Source organism: Lithobates pipiens, unplaced genomic scaffold (genome assembly GCF_037356315.1).
Source record: "Lithobates pipiens isolate NorthernLeopardFrog02 unplaced genomic scaffold, aLitPip1_a1.2 Scaffold_27, whole genome shotgun sequence".
Taxonomy (NCBI): Eukaryota; Metazoa; Chordata; class Amphibia; order Anura; family Ranidae; genus Lithobates; species Lithobates pipiens.
In genome coordinates this window covers 226,574,464-226,595,222 of record NW_027507788.1, presented here as the reverse complement: position 1 = coordinate 226,595,222, position 20,759 = coordinate 226,574,464, and positions in this window count along the sequence as shown.

Below are 20,759 nucleotides of genomic sequence, written 5' to 3'. Positions count from 1 at the left end.
CGTAAAAAAAAAAAAAAGGTGACACTCAGCCTTTCCGCCAATCAGGTGCTTGGATCTGTTAACCGTCACCTGATTGACTGAAGCGACAGGCGCTGTGATTGGACGCCAGGCTTCCAATCATAGCAGAGGATAGGAAGAGAGGATGGGAGAAGAGATTGAGGAGCTGTCCCACCTTGACAGGTAAGTGCAGACGGTGGGCCGGCGGAGGGCACACTGGCAGCATTTGATATGGCGCAGTGGCTGTGTTTTGATTGGGCACAGTGGCGGCAATTGATGGGCACAGTGGCTGCATCTGATGGCACAGTGGCAGCAATTGATGGGGCACAGTGGCTGTATTTTTATGGGGCACAGTGGCTGCATTTGATGGCACAGTGGCTGCGTTTGTTGGCACAGTGGCCGCATTTAATGGGCACAGTGGCTGCATTTAATGGGCACAGTGGCAGCAATTGATGGGCACAGTGGCTGCGTTTGATGGCACAGTGGCTGCGTTTGATGGGCACTGTGGCTGCATTTTATGGTGCACAGTGGCTGCATTTTTATGGGGCACAGTGGCTGCATTTGATGGCACAGTGGCTGTGTTTGTTGGCACAGTGGCAGAAATTGATGGGCACAGTGGCTGCGTTTGATATGCACAGTGGCTGTATTTTATGGGGTACAGTGGTTGCATTTGATTGCACTATTGACAACAATTGATGGGCACATTGGCTATGTTTGATGGCACAGTGGCTGTGTTTGATGGCACAGTGGCTGTGTTTGATGGGCACAGTGACTGCATTTTATGGGGCACATTGGCTGCATTTTTATGGGGCACAGTGGCTGCATTTGATGGCACAATGGCTGTGTTTGTTGGCACAGTGGCAGCAATTGATGGGCACAGTGGCTGCGTTTGATGGCACAGTGGCTGTGTTTGTTGGCACAGTGGCTGTATTTAGTGGGCACAGTGGCAGCAATTGATGGGCACAGTGGCTGCGTATGATATGCACAGTGGCTGTATTTTATGGGGCACAGTGGCTGCATTTGATCGCACCATTGACAGCAATTGATGGGCACATTGGCTGCATTTTATGGGCACAGTGGCTGCGTTTGATGGCACCGTTGACGGAATTTGATGGGCACAGTGGCTGCGTTTGATGGCACCGTTGACGGAATTTGATGGGCACAGTGGCTGCATTTTATGGGCACAGTGGCTGCGTTTGATGGCACCGTTGACGGAATTTGATGGGCACAGTGGCTGCATTTGATGGGTACAGTGGCTGCGTTTGATGATACAATGAGGCTGCAATTGATGGGGTTTTTTTCAGAATGTTTGTGCCCCCCCCCCCACCCGAAAAAAAATTTGAGCACCAACCGCCACTGCATATAAGTGCATTACTTTTAAATAAAGCCCTATTGGAAAAATTCCATAAAAATATCCCATACCACGCAGTGCCGTATTGCAAAAAATGGCCTGGTCATGGTAGGGGGTAAAACCTTCTGGAGGTCAAGCAGTTAATCAGAAGGGATATTATTACTAGTCAATTGTTTGTCGGTTCAAAAATTTTGATCAAATTGCGCATCTGTTGGATGATCGGATCACCATAAACATCAAATATCTCATTGTTCTAAAATGATTCCTAGAAGTTTCCTTGTTACATCCAAACTTCAGAAGGACGTCGGCTCTTCTAATCTCATCACACACAACAGTCAGGAAATTGTTACAATGTATCCAAATCCTGAAAATTGGTCGCAAATGAAGAGCGAGCTGTAAGTGGTCCCCGGGAATTATCGTCCTCCGCTAATCAGATCATGTCACAGTCATTGTTGTAGATGAGGAGGACATATGGAACCTGCCGGACCCGACACCCCCCCGGGGGGAACAGTTAACTGCCGCAACACCGCCGAGATAATCACCAATGAATCAGCTTTGTTAACACCGACCCCCCCCCCCCCTCCCTTCCCGAGGATTTACATACTGATTGATTCCGAGGCCTGGGATATACATTACAGAAGACAGAAAGCTGTACGCTAAATAAATAGAAGCACTTCAACCGCTGAGGAAAAAAGTAGAAAGATGGCAGAATGAGGAGAAAAATGAAATTAAATAAGCCTAGGATTAGAGCCATGGGAAATGTGCCGGCTCTTATTTACTAAGTGATACTAAACATAGAAGTGTTAATTGTCATAATTCATTCACATCAATAATCCACACTCACCGGACGCTTTATTAGGTCCCCCTTGCTAGTAGCGAGTTGGACCCCCTTTATTAGGCCCCCCTTGCTAGTAGCAGGTTTGACTCCCTTTATTAGGTCCCCCTTGCTAGTAGCAGGTTGGACTCTCTTTATTAGGACCCCCTTGCTAGTAGCGGTTGGACCCCCTTTATTAGGTCCCCCTTGCTAGTAGAGGGTTGGACCCCCTTTATTAGGTCCCCCTTGCTAGTAGCAGGTTGGACTCCCTTTATTAGGTCCCCCTTGCTAGTAGCGGGTTGGACCCCCTTTATTAGGTCCCCCTTGCTAGTAGCGGGTTGGACCCCCTTTATTAGGTCCCCCTTGCTAGTAGCGGGTTGGACCCCCTTTATTAGGTCCCCCTTGCTAGTAGCGGGTTGGACCCCCTTTATTAGGTCCCCCTTGCTAGTAGTGGGTTGGACTCCCTTTATTAGGTCCCCCTTGCTAGTAGCGGTTGGACTCCCTTTATTAGGACCCCCTTGCTAGTAGCGGTTGCACTCCCTTTATTAGGTCCCCCTTGCTAGTAGAGGGCTGGACCCCCTTTATTAGGTCCCCCTTGCTAGTAGCGGGTTGGACCCTCTTTATTAGGTCCCCCTTGCTAGTAGCAGGTTGGACTCCCTTTATTAGGACCCCCTTGCTAGTAGCGGTTGGACCCCCTTTATTAGGCCCCCTTGCTAGTAGCGGGTTGGACCCCCTTTATTAGGCCCCCTTGCTAGTAGCGGGTTGGACCCCCTTTTTTAGGTCCCCCTTGCTAGTAGCAGGTTGGACTCCCTTTATTAGGTCCCCCTTGCTAGTAGCGGGTTGGACCCCCTTTATTAGGCCCCCACTTGCTAGTAGCGGGTTGGACGCCCTTTATTAGGTCCCCCTTGCTAGTAGCGGGTTGGACCCCCTTTATTAGGTCCCCCTTGCTAGTAGCGGTTGGACTCCCTTTATTAGGACCCCCTTGCTAGTAGCGGTTGGACTCCCTTTATTAGGTCCCCCTTGCTAGTAGAGGGCTGGACCCCCTTTATTAGGTCCCCCTTGCTAGTAGCGGGTTGGACCCTGTTTATTAGGTCCCCCTTGCTAGTAGCAGGTTGGACTCCCTTTATTAGGACCCCCTTGCTAGTAGCGGTTGGACCCCCTTTATTAGGCCCCCTTGCTAGTAGCGGGTTGGACCCCCTTTATTAGGCCCCCTTGCTAGTAGCGGGTTGGACCCCCTTTTTTAGGTCCCCCTTGCTAGTAGCAGGTTGGACTCCCTTTATTAGGTCCCCCTTGCTAGTAGCGGGTTGGACCCCCTTTATTAGGCCCCCACTTGCTAGTAGCGGGTTGGACGCCCTTTATTAGGTCCCCCTTGCTAGTAGCGGGTTGGACCCCCTTTATTAGGTCCCCCTTGCTAGTAGCAGGTTGGACTCCCTTTATTAGGTCCCCCTTGCTAGTAGCGGGTTGGACCCCCTTTATTAGGCCCCCACTTGCTAGTAGCGGGTTGGACGCCCTTTATTAGGTCCCCCTTGCTAGTAGCAGGTTGGACCCCCTTTATTAGGTCCCCCTTGCTAGTAGCGGGTTGGACCCCCTTTATTAGGTCCCCCTTGCTAGTAGCGGTTGGACTCCCTTTATTAGGTCCCCCTTGCTAGTAGCGGGTTGGACCCCCTTTATTAGGTCCCCCTTGCTAGTAGCGTGTTGGACCCCCTTTATTAGATTGTACGTACTGAACGGACGCTCCATACAGGTCTATGGAGCGACGGATGTCAGCGGTGACATGTCCGCTGACATCCGACCCGCTCCGATCCGCTAAAGTGTGACGGATGGAAACCTTATCACTTGGTAACTATTGATAGAGTTTGATATCTTTTAACTGACAGCGCACTTTTATTTCATTTGTATTTTTGCCTACTTTCCAGTATTCGAGGAATTTTTAAGTGCAGCAGTCTGTTATAAATAATTTTTAGCGCAAGGTTGTTTTTATATATAGTTTATATAATGGATATGGACAAAGTGCGCACTCTCAGGTTTAATTTGAGGGTATGTACATCAAAATCGGAGGAAGGGTTCAGGAATTACAGCTCTTCAGATTAGCCAATCCCCCTTTTTCATGGGACCAAAAGTAATTGGATAATTGAATCAAAAGCCGTTTCATGGCCAGGTGTGGGCTACTCCTTCGTAATTTCTTCATCAGTGAGGCCCCTTTCACACTGGGGCGGTGGGCGCATTGGCGGTAAAGCGCCACTATTGCGGCACTTTAACATAAATTTTGCGGTGCTATTCGGCCGCTAGTGGGGCGCTTTTACTAATCCCACTAGCGGCCAAGAAAGGGTTAAAACCAGCCGCGAAAGGGTTAAAACCACCAGAAAAGCGCTTCTGCAAAAGAGCTTTGCCGGTGGTACAGCCGCGCTGCCCATTGATTTCAATGGGCAGAAGCGGTGGAGGAGCGGTATATACACCACTCCTTCACGACTCCAAAGAGACTTTTTTTTTTGTGTCCTGCCAGCGCACCGCTCCAGTGTGAGAGCCCTTGGGCTTTCACACTGGAGAGACAGGAGTGGCTCTTTCGGGGCGCTATTTTTATCGCTGTAGCACCTGCAAAGCGCCCCAGTGTGAAAGTGGTCTTAAGCAGCTAAAAGCTCTGGAGTTGATTCTAAAGCCACGTACACACGATCAGATTTTCCGCAGACAAAGCGTAGGACTTTTGTCCGAAGGGCGTTGGCCATGAACTTGGCTTGCATACAAAAGGCACACAATTGTCGGCCAACAAACACGAACATAGCGATGTACTACGTGGCTTTTCAGCTCTTTAGTGCCACCCTTTGGGCACCTTCTGCTGATGTTGTGTTTGTTGAGCATTGATTCCGAGCATGCGTGGTAGTGCTTTGGACTTTAGTCTGATGGACTTGTGTACACACGATGAGAAAATCTAACAACAGACTGTTGTCCGTGGAAAATTTATAAGCCTGCCATCCAACATTTGTCTGCGGAAAATCCGACAACAATTGTCCAATGGAGTGCACAAATGGTCGGATTTTAGGCCAACACTCTGTCAGCACACAATTCCCGTTGGAAAATCCAAACATGTGTGTACGAGGCTTAAGTGTGGTATTTGCATTTGGAATCTATTGCTGTGAACCTACATCGTGCGTTCAAAGGAGCTGTTCATGCAAGTGAAACAGGCCATTGTAAGGCTTTAAAAACTAAACAGATCCATCAGAGAGATAGCAGCAACATTAGAAGTGGCCAGATCAACAGTTTGGTACATTCTGAGGAAAGAAGAAAGCACTGGTGAGCTCAGCAACATGAAAAGACCTGGACATCCACGGAAGACAAACGTGGTGGATGATCACAGGATCCTCTCCATGGTAAAGAAAAACCCATTCACAACAACCAGACAAGTGAAGGACACCCTCCATGAGGTGGAGACAAGTGAAGGACACCCTCTAGGAGGTGGAGACAAGTGAAGGACACCCTCCAGGAGGTGGAGACAAGTGAAGGACACCCTCCAGGAGGTGGAGACAAGTGAAGGACACCCTCCAGGAGGTGGAGACAAGTGAAGGACACCCTCCAGGAGGTGGAGACAAGTGAAGGACACCCTCCAGGAGGTGGAGACAAGTGAAGGACACCCTCTAGGAGGTGGAGACAAGTGAAGGACACCCTCCAGGAGGTGGAGACAAGTGAAGGACACCCTCTAGGAGGCGGAGACAAGTGAAGGACACCCTCCAGGAGGTGGAGACAAGTGAAGGACACCCTCTAGGAGGCGGAGACAAGTGAAGGACACCCTCTAGGAGGTGGAGACAAGTGAAGGACACCCTCCAGGAGGCGGACACAAGTGAAGGACACCCTCCAGGAGGTGGAGAAAAGTGAAGGAAACCCTCCAGGAGGTGGAGACAAGTGAAGGACACCCTCCAGGAGGTGGAGACAAGTGAAGGACACCCTCCAGGAGGTGGAGAAAAGTGAAGGACACCCTCCAGGAGGTGGAGACAAGTGAAGGACACCCTCCAGGAGGTGGAGACAAGTGAAGGACACCCTCTAGGAGGTGGGGTCAAGTGAAGGACACTCTCCAGAAGGTGAGCGTGTCATTGTCAAAGTCTACAATCAAGAGAAGACTTCACAAGAGCAGATACAGAGGGTTCACCACAAGGTGCAAACCATTCATAAGCCTGAAGAATAGAAAAGCCAGATTAGACTTTGCCAAAAAACATCTAGAAAAAGCCAGAGCAGTTCTGGAGAAGCCTTCTTTGGACGGATGAATCTAACATTAATCTGTACCAGAATGATGGGAAGAAAAAAAAGTGTGGAGAAGGCTTGGAACAGCTCATAATCCAAAGCACACAACGTCATCTGTGGTGACAAGGTGGAGCTTGCAGTGTGATGGCATGGGCATAGGCATGCACGGCTTCCATGGATTCTGCAGTGTTTAGAGATATACTGTCAGACCAGATTCAGCCAATGATTGGACGGCGCTTCACAGTACAGATGGACAATAATCCAAAACACACTGCAAAAGCAACCCAGGAGCTTTTGAAGGAAAAGAAGAGGAATATTCTGCAATGGCCGAGTCAATCACCTGATCTCAACCCAACTGAGCATTTCATTTGCTGAAGGCAAAACTAAAGGCAGAAAGAGCCACAAAACAAAGAACAACTGAAGACAGCCGCAGTTAGAGCCGGGCAAAGCATCAGAAAGGAGGAAAGCCAGTCTTTGGTGATGTCCATGGGCTCCAGACTTCAGGCACTCATTGCCAGTAAAGGATCCTCAACAAAATATTAAAAATTAACATTTTAGTTCTCATTATATTCTTTCCTCCAATTACATTAGAGCCCCTAAAAAAGGGGGGTGGGGGCTGTGTATAAAAATGGCTGCAGTTCCTAAAATTTGTACTTCATATTTATGGTCAACCCCCTGAATTAAAGCTGAAAGTCCGCACTTCAAAATTCTATTATTTTATTCTGGTGCCGTACAGAGCCAAAAGTATGAAAATTGTGCCTGTGTCCAAATATGTATGGACCTAATTGTGTGTGTGTGTATATATATATATACCCTGTTTCCCCGAAAATAAGACCTAGCGTGATTTTCGGTGATGGCTGCAATATAAGCCCTACCCCCCAAATAAGCCCTACCCTGTTTTCCTGAAAATAAGCCCAACCCTGAAAATAAGATCTACAAGGACTTTAACTAGGGCTTATTTGGGGGGTAGGGCTTTATATTGTAGCCATCACCAACAATCACGTTAGGTCTTATTTTGGGGGAAACAGGGTATATATATATATATATATATATATAAAATATTTCCTGTACATAGCCATGTTGAGAAAACATCTGCACCTTTCAGGATGCCTGATATGAAGTCAGAAATGTAAATGAAAGGCGCTTACTTTCCACTGCTAATAACTCAACAAAAGTAAAATGATTTTAAAGTGGTTGTAAATCCTTACAAACCACTTTGACCTACAGGTAAGCCTAGATTAAAGCTTACCTGTAGGTCCAAGAAATATCTCCTAAACCTACACGGTTTAGGAGATATTTACAAAAAGACAGCGGCGCGCAGGCGCACTGGGGCAGGCCGCAGATCGCAGCGATATGCCGCAAATGTCGGCTCCCGTGCGCATGCGCGGGAGTGACGTCATCGCTGCTCCGGCGCTGTGATTACAGGCCTACCTGTAGGTCAAAGTTGGTTGTAAGGGAAGTCGCTCCGGGATCCATGGCAGCGGCGAAGAGGAAGACGGAGTACCGCTTCGGGGGGCTTCGTTCTCAGGTAAGTTATTCATAATGAGCTAGTATGCTATGCATACTAGCTCATTATGCCTTTGCCTTACAGGGTGTGCTTTTTAAAAAAAAAAAAAAATAATAATAATAATTGCCTTTACTTCCTCTTTAAATGTCAAATACATTTTTATCCCGTTTCTGTCGTTCTTCACAAACAACATGTTTTAAATTAAAAAAATAAAAATAAAAAAAGATAAAAAAAAAAACAGTAAAAACTGGATTATATAAACCAATAATTATCAGAGATCCACTATCAATATTTGTTTCCCAGGCAGGAGGAACGCGCCGGCCGGGTCCCCAGTGAGCCTTTAATGGGGGAGATAAGTGGCTCATTGTCTATTCTATTAGCCGTGTTCGGTGTCTTGTACACATATTTAACACATATTGTGCGCACACAAAGGCGCATTAATCGCTCTATAGACGGCACACATGTTCTCACAGCTGAGCAGATGCCTTTATCTGGAGCCCATTCACAGGCAGCTGGCCTTGTCCAGGGTGCTGATCTGAGGCCGGATACCATCATATCTCCATCCATCTGCATCCAACGATGTGCTCCCAGCACTGGATCCGCTCACCGGCAGAAGGGAAAATCACATCCAATCTTCTGGTTTCCACAGATCATTCCATTTAGAAGGAGCAACTGGTTTGGCTGAATTTGATTTGAAATGACCTTTTTAACAAAGTTCCCTTTTAAATCCCAGGCGTGGGCAGTGCACTGTGTGCAGCGACATAATGATCACATGGCTTTATTTATAAACAAAGAGTTGGAGTCGTGGTTTGGTTTAGCCTTTAGGTGTGTTTTGCCACAAAATCAGGTTCGGGAAAGTTGAAAGGATCTTAAAGCGGAGGTCCACCCTAAAGTGGACCTTCCGCTCATCGGAACCCTCCCCCCCCTCCGGTGCCACAATCGGCACCTTTCAGGGGGGAGGGGGGTGCATTTACCTGGATAATCCAGGTAACTGCACCCACTTCTGGGACAGCTCTCTGCGGAAAGGGGCGTAACTTACGCCCCTTTCCGCAAGTGCCCGCCCCTTCCCGCAAGTGCCCCGCTGCCTGCTGGGAAACACACAGCTCCCAGAGGCAGCGGGGAGCGTCCTTATTGCGCAGAGCGATTCGCGCATGCGCAGTAGGGAACCGGGAAATGAAGCCGAAAGGCTCCACTTCCTGATTCCCATACCCAAGATGGCGGCGGCAGGACCCGACAGATGACCTAGCGATCGGCTTCGGGTGCCGACATCGCGGGCGCGCTGGACGGGAGCAGCTGCAGTATTTGTAGCTGCTGGCTTTTAAAAAAAATAAAAATGCGGACTCCCGGCGGACTCCCGCTTTAAGAGCTTGTTCAAACCTGCGGTAGCCCTCGCTGCCCCTCTGAAAAAAAAAAAAAAAGATCTGCAGTGGATTGCTTTTCACAGGGTGGTTGACAAGTGACTGGGAGGCGATAGGTCTCCTCCTCACCGCTTGTTTTAACCCTCAAAAGGCCAATTTTTTGATGCAACTGTGCGTATTGCACTGCGGCCTTGCTAGATTAACCCCTTCCCGCCCGCGCTATAGCCGAATGACGGCTACAGCATGGGAGGGGCCTATTGAGGTCCTCGCATTTTCACACTGCCCGAGCACCGTGGGGTCTTTTGGACTTAGCTGATCACAGATCGGGGTAAAGAACCAATCCCAGCAGCGCTTTACCATGTGATCAGCTGTGTCCAATGACCGCTGATCACAGATATAAACACAAGCTGGTTATTGACTTTTCTTTCCTCGTGCTGACAGTGGGAGGGGAGAAGAGAGCCGATAATCAGCTTGTATTAAAGGGACATCTACATTGATAATCAGGGCACTGTTTATCAGTGTCCTGATTATCAGTGCAGTCCCAATGGTGCCCACAAGTGCTGCCAATCAGTGCTGCCTATCAGTGCTCACCAGTGCTGCAAATCAGTGCTCATCAGGGCTGCCAATCAGTACCCATCAATGCTGCCAATCGGTGCCCCATCAGTGCCTCCTCATCAGTGTCATCTGTCAGTGCTGTCTATCAGTGCTGCCTATCAGTGCCATTTATCAGTGCCACCTATCAGTGCCCATCTCTGTCGTCTATCAGTGCCCATCAGTTCTACCTATCATTGCCGCCTATCAGTGCTATCAGTGCCCACAATTGCCACCTATGAGTGCCACCTATCAGTACCCATCGGGGCTGCCTATCAGTGCCACATATTAATGCCCTTCAGTGCTGCCTATCAGTGCCCATAAGTGCCGCCTATTAGTGCCGTCTCATCAGTGCTGCCTCATCAGTGCCTACCAGAACAGCCTCATCAGTGCTGCCTCATCAGTGCCTACCAGAACAGCCTCATCAGTGCTGCCTTATAAGTGTCCACCAGAACAGCCTCATCAGTGCCCATTAGTGCTGCCTCATCAGTGCCTTCTCATCAGTGCCCATCAGTGCCGCCTCAACAGTGCCTCCTCATCAGTGCCTATCAGTGCCACCTCATCAGTGCCTCCTCATCAGTGCCTCCTCATCAGTGCCTCCTCATCAGTGCCACCTCATCAGTGCCCATCAGTGGGGGTGATTGCACCAATGCCGCATTAACTAGGGTATTACCCATTGAATGTGAGAGGGGGTTTAATTTTTATTGCAGCCATAATGAAATACATCGCAGCCGTATCATGTATGCTGCCCTGACTGGCTACATTTCTGCGTTTCGATGGGTGGTTGGTGGGGGCTCAACCACTTGCTTTACCACCCCCCACGGCCACCTTTGTGAACAAGCCCTTAGGTGTCATTTAAAGAATATTGCACAAAAACAAATTCTTCATTTCACCTTCTTCATCATCTCCAATGCATTTTACCGAATCTCCAACATCTACCATTTTTTGTTCTGAAATTTCAAGGTAAAAGTTACCAATTTTGCTCCTCGTTATGAACAAGTGACGGTTTTTATCATGTGAGATTCTCAGTCTGGTTTGTGTGCTAAAACTGCAATCAACCAAGGCTTTGAAAAGCAGAGAACTAATCATCATACATATCACAATCATGAAATTGTGTACGTGTTCCCTCACTCAGACATAGTGCATTGCAGGATGTTGCTCGTATACCATGTTTCAGGCACTGGGAGCCTGGTTTAAGAGTGCTTAGGCAGAAAAGTGCTTTTGTTGCCCAAGAAGTTGACAGGTGGCACAGAGAGCTTCAATAAGAAATAACCCTCCCCCCCCCCCCCCCCCTCCACAATACAAAGTGTGTAAGGTAGGCTGCTAAATACACACACTATATTACCAAAAGTATTGGGACACCTGCCTTCACACACTCATGAACTTTAATGACCCCCCCCCCCCCCCCAGTCTTAGTCTGGAGGGTTCAATATTGAGTTGGCCCTTTGCAGCTATAACAGCTTCAACTCTTCTGGGAAGACCGCCCACAAGGTTTAGGAGGGTGTCTATGGGAATGTTTGACCGTTCTTCCAGAAGTGCATTTGTGAGGTCAGGCACTGATGTTGGACGCAAAAGTCTGTCTCGCAGTCTCCACTATAGTTCATCATAAAGGTGTTGAGGTCAGAACTCAAGTTCCTCCACCCCAAACTCGCTCATCCATGTCTTTATCGACCTTGTTTTATGCACTGGTCCAAATCATTTGGAAGATAGGGGTGGACTGACGATTCGGGCGCTCGGGCACTGCCTGAGGGCCCCGTGCCACCAGGGGGCCCCATCAGGGTTGCCAGTCTCAATTAAACTAGGCGCAGTATGTAAAAATCTATGCTTTTTTTTTTAAATCCCAAGATTATAGCTGCCCCACCTCTCCAGTACCTTTTCATTGTGTGTATGTATATTGTGTGTCTGTGTGTGTATACTGTATGTGTGTGTGTGTGTGTGTGTATACTGTATGTGTGTGTGTGTGTGTGTATACTGTATGTGTGTGTGTGTGTGTATATACTGTATGTGTGTGTGTATACTGTGTGGCCAACATCTATTGCCTGGGGGCCCCATAATATCCTATTGCCCGGGGGCCCCATGAGTTGTCAGTCCACCCCTGTTGGTATATATATATATATATATATATATATATATATATATATATATATATTGATAGATAGATAGATAGATAGATAGATAGATAGATAGATAGATAGATAGATAGATAGATAGATAGATAGATAGATAGATCTATATAAATAGAGTAATGCAGAACTATGTTCTGCATTGCATTGTTATAATGATTTTTGCATACTATTATTATTATTATACACGATTTATATAGCGCCAACAGTTTATGCAGCACTTTACAATGTATAAGGGGGGACAACGCAATTACAAGTACAATACAAAAGGTACTTTGTGAATACCTTTCCAGATTATTATGCCTTAAAGTGCTCCTGAGGAAGCAGGTTTTCCCCCCTGTGAAACGCGTATTGGCAGCAACAAGATGAAGACTCCCCATACACTACACATGGCAATGCTAAGCCTTTGGGACCCTCCATTCAAAAGAGAGACATTTTATTATATACTTTAAATCATATTGCATTTATGTATTTTAATTGAATGCTTGTATGAACAAAACTTGTTAAAACCATTTTAGCTTGTTCACCTTATGCACCAGGGTAAGTCCATAGTATCCGCTCCCCCACCCTATTTTTCTTGGGTTTGGAACTTCCCTACATTGGATGTGTTTATTGATGGCGTCCGGAATTTTTTTTTTTTTTTTCCTTATAAATTGCCAAAAATGTAATGTACACATTATGTGATTTTCCTTTGAGATACTGTAGTGTGATTGCAAGCTGTTGAATGGATATGAGACACAACCAGATTGGTATTCACCACCTTGATCAACTCTACCATAGCCATGTGCCATTTCAATAAAGGGTTTATAAATTATGCAATGTTTATTTATTTATTTTTATTATTATTTTTTCCTCAAATACCCTTTACCTTGTAATGGAAGCACACAGAAATTCCAGCAACCTAACTCCCATATCTTTTCATTTGCAGCTGGATTCAATAGGATTTTGTTGGTGTTTCCAGGTGGAGCTGCAGCCTCTTGTCCCATGACTGTATGTACAGTCTCACGGTTCTCTGACTTTGAAAGAAATGCGTAGACTCATCTAGAGCAGCATGTTATTGCCATCATCCCCGAATATACAAAATATTTCAGACTTTGATTCAGAACACTTCAGAAAATAGATATTGGCAACTATTTGGAGAACTGGTGAGCATGGCAGAGGCTGGGCAAGGTGACTGCAAATGTAAAATATAGATTCAGGTGAATTGTGTTTAATAACTGGAGTTTTCCACTTTGTGGTCAACCTTTTTGACTGAATTCTGGAATTACCCCATGGGGCACAACCAACCAAACCATGTGCTTTCATCTGCAAAATGTGCAACTTTTTTAAGGGAGGTACTTCTTGCTGAACTACACATACCAATTACAGGAGCTGGATGGTCACCTTATAGTTTCACCCTATAGGTTGATTATATGTGCCCTACAATTGCAGGGTATATTCTTTTTTGTTTTTGTTTTTTATAATTAGGGTGCTCACACCTTAATACACATCTTTATAATATTCCTAGACTCCTTTGATTCGTCCCCCTCAATTCTTCTAGATGATATTGATTATTGATAGGTCTGTGGAGTGTTGATGCTGAATGGAAATTACAGCTTAGGCTGTATGGCCCACTATCATGTTTTTACCAAACCTGCTGTGTATGTGTATATATATATATATATATATATATATATATATATATATACACACACACACCGATCAGCCATAACTATCTCATTACAATGAAAAATGGTGGGGTACAGTAGGCAATAAGTTAACATGTTGTCCTTAAGGTTGATTTGGTGAAAGCAGGGCTGGACTGGGACAGAAATTTGGCCCTGGACTTCATCCAGACCGGCCCACTTACATTTTGAGTGTCCCATCAGCACCCCCTTACATCAGAGTGTCCCAACAACACCCCTTACATCAGAGTGTCCCATCAGCACCCCCTTACATCAGAGTGTCCCATCACCAGCCCCCTTACATCAGAGTGTCCCATCAGCTCCCCCTTACATCAGAGTGTCCCATCACCAGCCCCCTTACATCAGAGTGTCCCATCACCAGCTCCCTTACATCAGAGTGTCCCATCACCAGCCCCCTTACATCAGAGTGTCCCATCACCAGCCACCTTACATCAGAGTGTCCCATCACCAGCCCCCTTACATCAGAGTGTCCCATCACCAGCCCCCTTACATCAGAGTGTCCCATCACCAGCCCCCTTACATCAGAGTGTCCCATCACCAGCTCCCTTACATCAGAGTGTCCCATCACCAGCCACCTTACATCAGAGTGTCCCATCAGCACCCTTACATCAGAGTGTCCCATCACCAGCTCCCTTACATCAGAGTGTCCCATCACCAGCTCCCTTACATCAGAGTGTCCCATCACGAGCCCCCTTACATCAGAGTGTCCCATCACCAACCCCCTTACATCAGAGTGTCCCATCAGCACCCTTACATCAGAGTGTCCCATCACCAGCTCCCTTACATCAGAGTGTCCCATCACCAGCCACCTTACATCAGAGTGTCCCATCACCAGCTCCCTTACATCAGAGTGTCCCATCACCAGCCCCCTTACATCAGAGTGTCCCATCACTAGCCCCCTTACATCAGAGTGTCCCATCACCAGCCCCCTTACATCAGAGTGTCCCATCACCAGCTCCCTTACATCAGAGTGTCCCATCACCAGCCCCCTTACATCAGAGTGTCCCATCACCAGCTCCCTTACATCAGAGTGTCCCATCACCAGCCCCCTTACATCAGAGTGTCCCATCACTAGCTCCCTTACATCAGAGTGTCCCATCACCAGCTCCCTTACATCAGAGTGTCCCATCACCAGCTCCCTTACATCAGAGTGTCCCATCACCAGCCCCTTACTTCAGAGTGTCCAATCAGCAGCCCCTTACATCAGAGTGTCCCATCATCAGCCCCCTTACATCAGAGTGTCCCATCACCAGCCCCCTTACATCAGAGTGTCCCATCAGCAGCCCCCTTACATCAGTGTCCCATCATCAGCCCCCTTACATCAGAGTGTCCCATCACCAGCCACCTTACATCAGAGTGTCCCATCACCAGCTCCCTTACATCAGAGTGTCCCATCACTAGCCCCCTTACATCAGAGTGTCCCATCACCAGCCCCCTTACATCAGAGTGTCCCATCACCAGCTCCCTTACATCAGAGTGTCCCATCACCAGCCACCTTACATCAGAGTGTCCCATCACCAGCTCCCTTACATCAGAGTGTCCCATCACCAGCCCCCTTACATCAGAGTGTCCCATCACTAGCCCCCTTACATCAGAGTGTCCCATCACCAGTCCCCTTACATCAGAGTGTCCCATCACCAGCCCCCTTACATCAGAGTGTCCCATCACCAGCCCCCTTACATCAGAGTGTCCCATCACCAGCTCCCTTACATCAGAGTGTCCCATCACCACCCCCTTACATCAGAGTGTCCCATCAGCAGCCCCCTTACATCAGAGTGTCCCATCACCAGCTCCCTTACATCAGAGTGTCCCATCACCAGCCCCCTTATATCAGAGTGTCCCATCAGCACCCCTTACATCAGAGTGTCCCATCACCAGCCCCCTTACATCAGAGTGTCCCATCACCAGCCCCTTACTTCAGAGTGTCCCATCAGCAGCCCCTTACATCAGAGTGTCCCATCATCAGCCCCCTTACATCAGAGTGTCCCATCACCAGCCCCTTACATCAGAGTGTCCCATCAGCAGCCCCCTTACATCAGAGTGTCCCATCATCAGCCCCCTTACATCAGAGTGTCCCATCATCAGCCCCCTTACATCAGAGTGTCCCATCACCAGCCCCCTTACATCAGAGTGTCCCATCACCAGCCCCCTTACATCAGAGTGTCCCATCACTAGCCCCCTTACATCAGAGTGTCCCATCACCAGCCCCCTTACATCAGAGTGTCCCATCACCAGCTCCCTTACATCAGAGTGTCCCATCACCAGCCCCCTTACATCAGAGTGTCCCATCACCAGCTCCCTTACATCAGAGTGTCCCATCACCAGCCCCCTTACATCAGAGTGTCCCATCACTAGCTCCCTTACATCAGAGTGTCCCATCACCAGCTCCCTTACATCAGAGTGTCCCATCACCAGCTCCCTTACATCAGAGTGTCCCATCACCAGCCCCTTACTTCAGAGTGTCCAATCAGCAGCCCCTTACATCAGAGTGTCCCATCATCAGCCCCCTTACATCAGAGTGTCCCATCACCAGCCCCCTTACATCAGAGTGTCCCATCAGCAGCCCCCTTACATCAGTGTCCCATCATCAGCCCCCTTACATCAGAGTGTCCCATCACCAGCCACCTTACATCAGAGTGTCCCATCACCAGCTCCCTTACATCAGAGTGTCCCATCACTAGCCCCCTTACATCAGAGTGTCCCATCACCAGCCCCCTTACATCAGAGTGTCCCATCACCAGCTCCCTTACATCAGAGTGTCCCATCACCAGCCACCTTACATCAGAGTGTCCCATCACCAGCTCCCTTACATCAGAGTGTCCCATCACCAGCCCCCTTACATCAGAGTGTCCCATCACTAGCCCCCTTACATCAGAGTGTCCCATCACCAGTCCCCTTACATCAGAGTGTCCCATCACCAGCCCCCTTACATCAGAGTGTCCCATCACCAGCCCCCTTACATCAGAGTGTCCCATCACCAGCTCCCTTACATCAGAGTGTCCCATCACCACCCCCTTACATCAGAGTGTCCCATCAGCAGCCCCCTTACATCAGAGTGTCCCATCACCAGCTCCCTTACATCAGAGTGTCCCATCACCAGCCCCCTTATATCAGAGTGTCCCATCAGCACCCCTTACATCAGAGTGTCCCATCACCAGCCCCCTTACATCAGAGTGTCCCATCACCAGCCCCTTACTTCAGAGTGTCCCATCAGCAGCCCCTTACATCAGAGTGTCCCATCATCAGCCCCCTTACATCAGAGTGTCCCATCACCAGCCCCTTACATCAGAGTGTCCCATCAGCAGCCCCCTTACATCAGAGTGTCCCATCATCAGCCCCCTTACATCAGAGTGTCCCATCATCAGCCCCCTTACATCAGAGTGTCCCATCACCAGCCCCCTTACATCAGAGTGTCCCATCACCAGCCCCCTTACATCAGAGTGTCCCATCACCAGCCCCCTTACATCAGAGTGGCCCACTGAGCCATCGGCCCACCGGGAAACTCCCGGTAGTCCCAATGGCCAGTACATGCCTGGGTGAAAGCAGAAAAAATGGGCATCTGGGTTTGTTGTGTACAGGGCTGCAAAGCCCATGGTGACCCATGTCCACAGCCAAAAGCTTTTACACTGGTCACATGAACATAAGAACTGGACTATACGGAGCAATGTAAGAAGGTGGCCCAGTCTGATAAATAACATTTTATTTTCCAACATGTGGATGGGCGGGTGCATCACTTACCTGTGGAAGAGATGGCACTAGGATTCGGTATAAGAAGGCAAGTTGGCAGAGGCAGTGTGATGCTTTGGGCAATGTTCTGCTGGGAAACCTTGGCTCCTCCTGCCATTCATATGGATGCTACGGGCATACCCCACTTTTAAGTACACAATGGGGGATTATTTACTAAAGTTGTAAAGTGCAAAATCAGGCCCAGTTCTGCATAGAAACCAATGAGCTTCCAGGTTTTATTACCAAAGCTTAATTGAATAAGCTGGGGTTAGAAGCTCATTGGTTTCTATGCAGAACTGAGCCTGGTTTTGCACTTTCCAGCTTTAGTAACTATACCCCATTGTGTACTTAAAAGTGGGGTATGCCTGTACTTTGCTGTCCGTGCCTCAATGGGTCAGGGCTGCTTTAGCAAAAGGTGGCCATACTCAATATTAGGTGGGTGGTCATAATGTTATGGTTGATCAGTGTGTGTGTGTGTGTGTGTGTGTGTGTGTGTGTGTGTGTGTATATATATATATATATATATATATATGTGTGTCTGTGTGTGTGTGTGTGTGTGTGTGTAAATATTTTTTTTCTTTTCAGTCAGCTCCACAAGATCTGTGATAGCAGGTTCTTCTATGGGAAAGCTCACACATGAGGACCATTCTTCACCATATCTGTCTCTCTCTCTGTGCTCATAAGGACTCATTCATCTGACAGGCAAACAGTGAACGTGTCAATAGCAATGACTGCACCACACACAATAGAGCTTGTTAACACGACAGGAGGATTAAATGATAAATAGATAACGGGTGACAATGGGCCGGGCTCCTCCATCTGCTGGTCCCCGGCGCGTGCAAGGCTTGTGTCTTCTCCTGTCCCTCACCAGGCTGGAATTCAGGCCAGAGGAAAGGCTGTGACCTCCAGGGGGATTGCGACTGGAAAATAGAAAATACAAAGATAAAAAAAAACAAGGAGACAAAATAAAAGAACAGACGAGAGAAAAACAGAGGAAGAATAAAAAGAAGAAGAAGAAGAAGGAAAGAATGAAGGAAATAAAAAGACAAATAGGAAGAGATGGGAAAAGCAGAGAAGCGTGGAAGGGAGAGAGATGAAAAAGAAAATAGAAGGAAAAAGAAGAGAAAGCTAGAAGAAAAGATTGAAATAGATGGGGGGGGAGATAAAGGGAGAGAAATAGAGAGAGAGAGAGAGAGAGAGAGGGGGAAAGAAAGAGACAGAGGGAAAACAGTGGGAGAGATATAAAGAGATCTAGAGAGAGAGAAAGAAAAAGAGGTAATGGGGGGGGGGGGGGGAGGGGAATCGAAAGAGAGACAAACAGAGATAAAGGAATAAAAAGAGGGAGAGAGATGGAGAAGGGGGGGGGGGATAGAAATAGGGAAAGACAGTGGGAGGAAGAAAAAGAGTAAAAGGAAGATAGAGAAATAGAGACAGGGAGATAAAAGACAGAGAGGAGAGGAAGAGAAAGAGATGAAGGGGAAGAGAGATGGAACCAGAGAAGGAAAATAAGATTATTGGAAAAAAAAAAGGAAATCTGTAAAAGAAGAATGAAGAAGGGGAGATGAGAAGAAAATTAGGCATATAAGGGTGAAAAAAGAGAGAAAAAGAGAGAGAAAGAGGAATAGAGAGAGAGAGGGGGAAGAGAGAGAGAGAGGGGGGGAGAGAGAGAGGGGGAAGAGAGAGAGAGAGGGAGAGAGAGAGGGGAAGAGAGAGAGAGAGATGGGGGGAATAGAGAGAGAGAGGGAAGAGAGAGAGAGAGAGAGCGGGAAGAGAGAGAGAGAGAGAGAGAGAGAGAGAGAGAGAGGGGGGGGGAATAGAGAGAGAGAGGGAAGAGAGAGAGAGCGGGAAGAGAAAGAGAGAGAGGGGGGGATAGAGAGAGGGGAGAGAGAGAGAGATAGAGAGAGAAAGAGGGGGAAGAGAGAGGAATAGAGAGAGGGGGAAGAGAGAGAGAGGGGGGGGAGAGGGGGGGAGAGAGAGCGAGAGAGAAAAAATAGAGAGAGGGGGAATAGAGAGGGAGAGGAAGAGAGAGGGGGGAGAGAGAGAGAGGAAATAGAGAGAGAAGAGGGAAGCGAGAGGAATAGAGAGAGAGGGGGAGAAGAGAGGGAAATAGAGAGAGAGAAAGAGGGGAAGCGAGAGGAATAGAGAGAGAGGGGGGGAGACAGAGGGGGAATAGACAGAGAGAGAGAGAAATTGAAAGAGAAAAACAGAGGGAAAGGCAGTGGGAGAGAGAGAAGGTGGGAGAGAGAGATGGAACCAGGGGAAAGAAAATAAGATTATTGTAAAAAGAAGGGAAATCTGTTGAAAGAAGAATGAAGAATGAGGAAGAAAAAGATAGAAAAGAAAGAGGAAAATAATTATATATCTTAAGTTGGATGTGAGGAAAGAGGAGCAGTAACTGGCAGAGGGGATGAAAACAAAGGAATAGGAGAGAGATGGGGTGATAGAGAAGGGGTGATAGAGAAGGGGTGATAGAGAAGAGGTGATAGAGAAGGGGTGATAGAGAAGGGGTGATAGAGATGGGGTGATAGAGAAGGGGTGATAGAGAAGGGGTGAAGGGGTGATAGAGAAGGGGTGATAGAGAAGGGGTGATAGAGATGGGGTGATAGAGAAGGGGTGATAGAGAAGGGGTGATAGAGAAGAGGTGATAGAGAAGGGGTTGATAGAGAAGGGGTGATAGAGAAGGGGTGATAGAGAAGGTGTGATAGAGATGGGGTGATAGAGAAGGGGTGATAGAGAAGGTGTGATAGAGATGGGGGTGATAGAGAAGGGGTGATAGAGAAGGGAGAAGAGATGGAATAAAGAGAAGAAGAAAAGGGAAAGAAGTGGTTAAGCATTATGTATTCAATTTGTTTATCATCAAAACACGGAAGACAAACACTTCACACAACACTTCTGCTGTATTTCAATGTCGCCCATAGACTCAGTTGTGTGTTCTGAATACTTTGTGACAAGATGTAATACTTTGTATAATACTTTGTGATGAGAAGTGATATATTGTATAATATTCCGGTGTAACACGTTGTGATAAGTAGAATTATCAGGCAGGGGGTGTGATTGGGGGGGGGGGGGGGTCAGTGCCTGTTGCAGCAGTCCGCCCCTCCCCCCATTTACTGACACCATGGGAAATATGTTTCCCTCCTCTTCTCATACTCCGGGCCCCTGGGCCCCCAGGCCCCGCACAGATGGTCTTCAGACGCTTTGTTGCTTTCTTTATATGAAAACAAAAGAGAAATCGTTATAATGTTAATACAACATTAAAGATCTTCAGCAGTGAGCAGGTTATCTACAATGCCATACTGGGCACACGCCGCAAGGGAGGGGGAGGGGGAGGGGAGGGGGGGTCACAGAGGGATTGTCTGGAGGGGAGGACAGGAGGA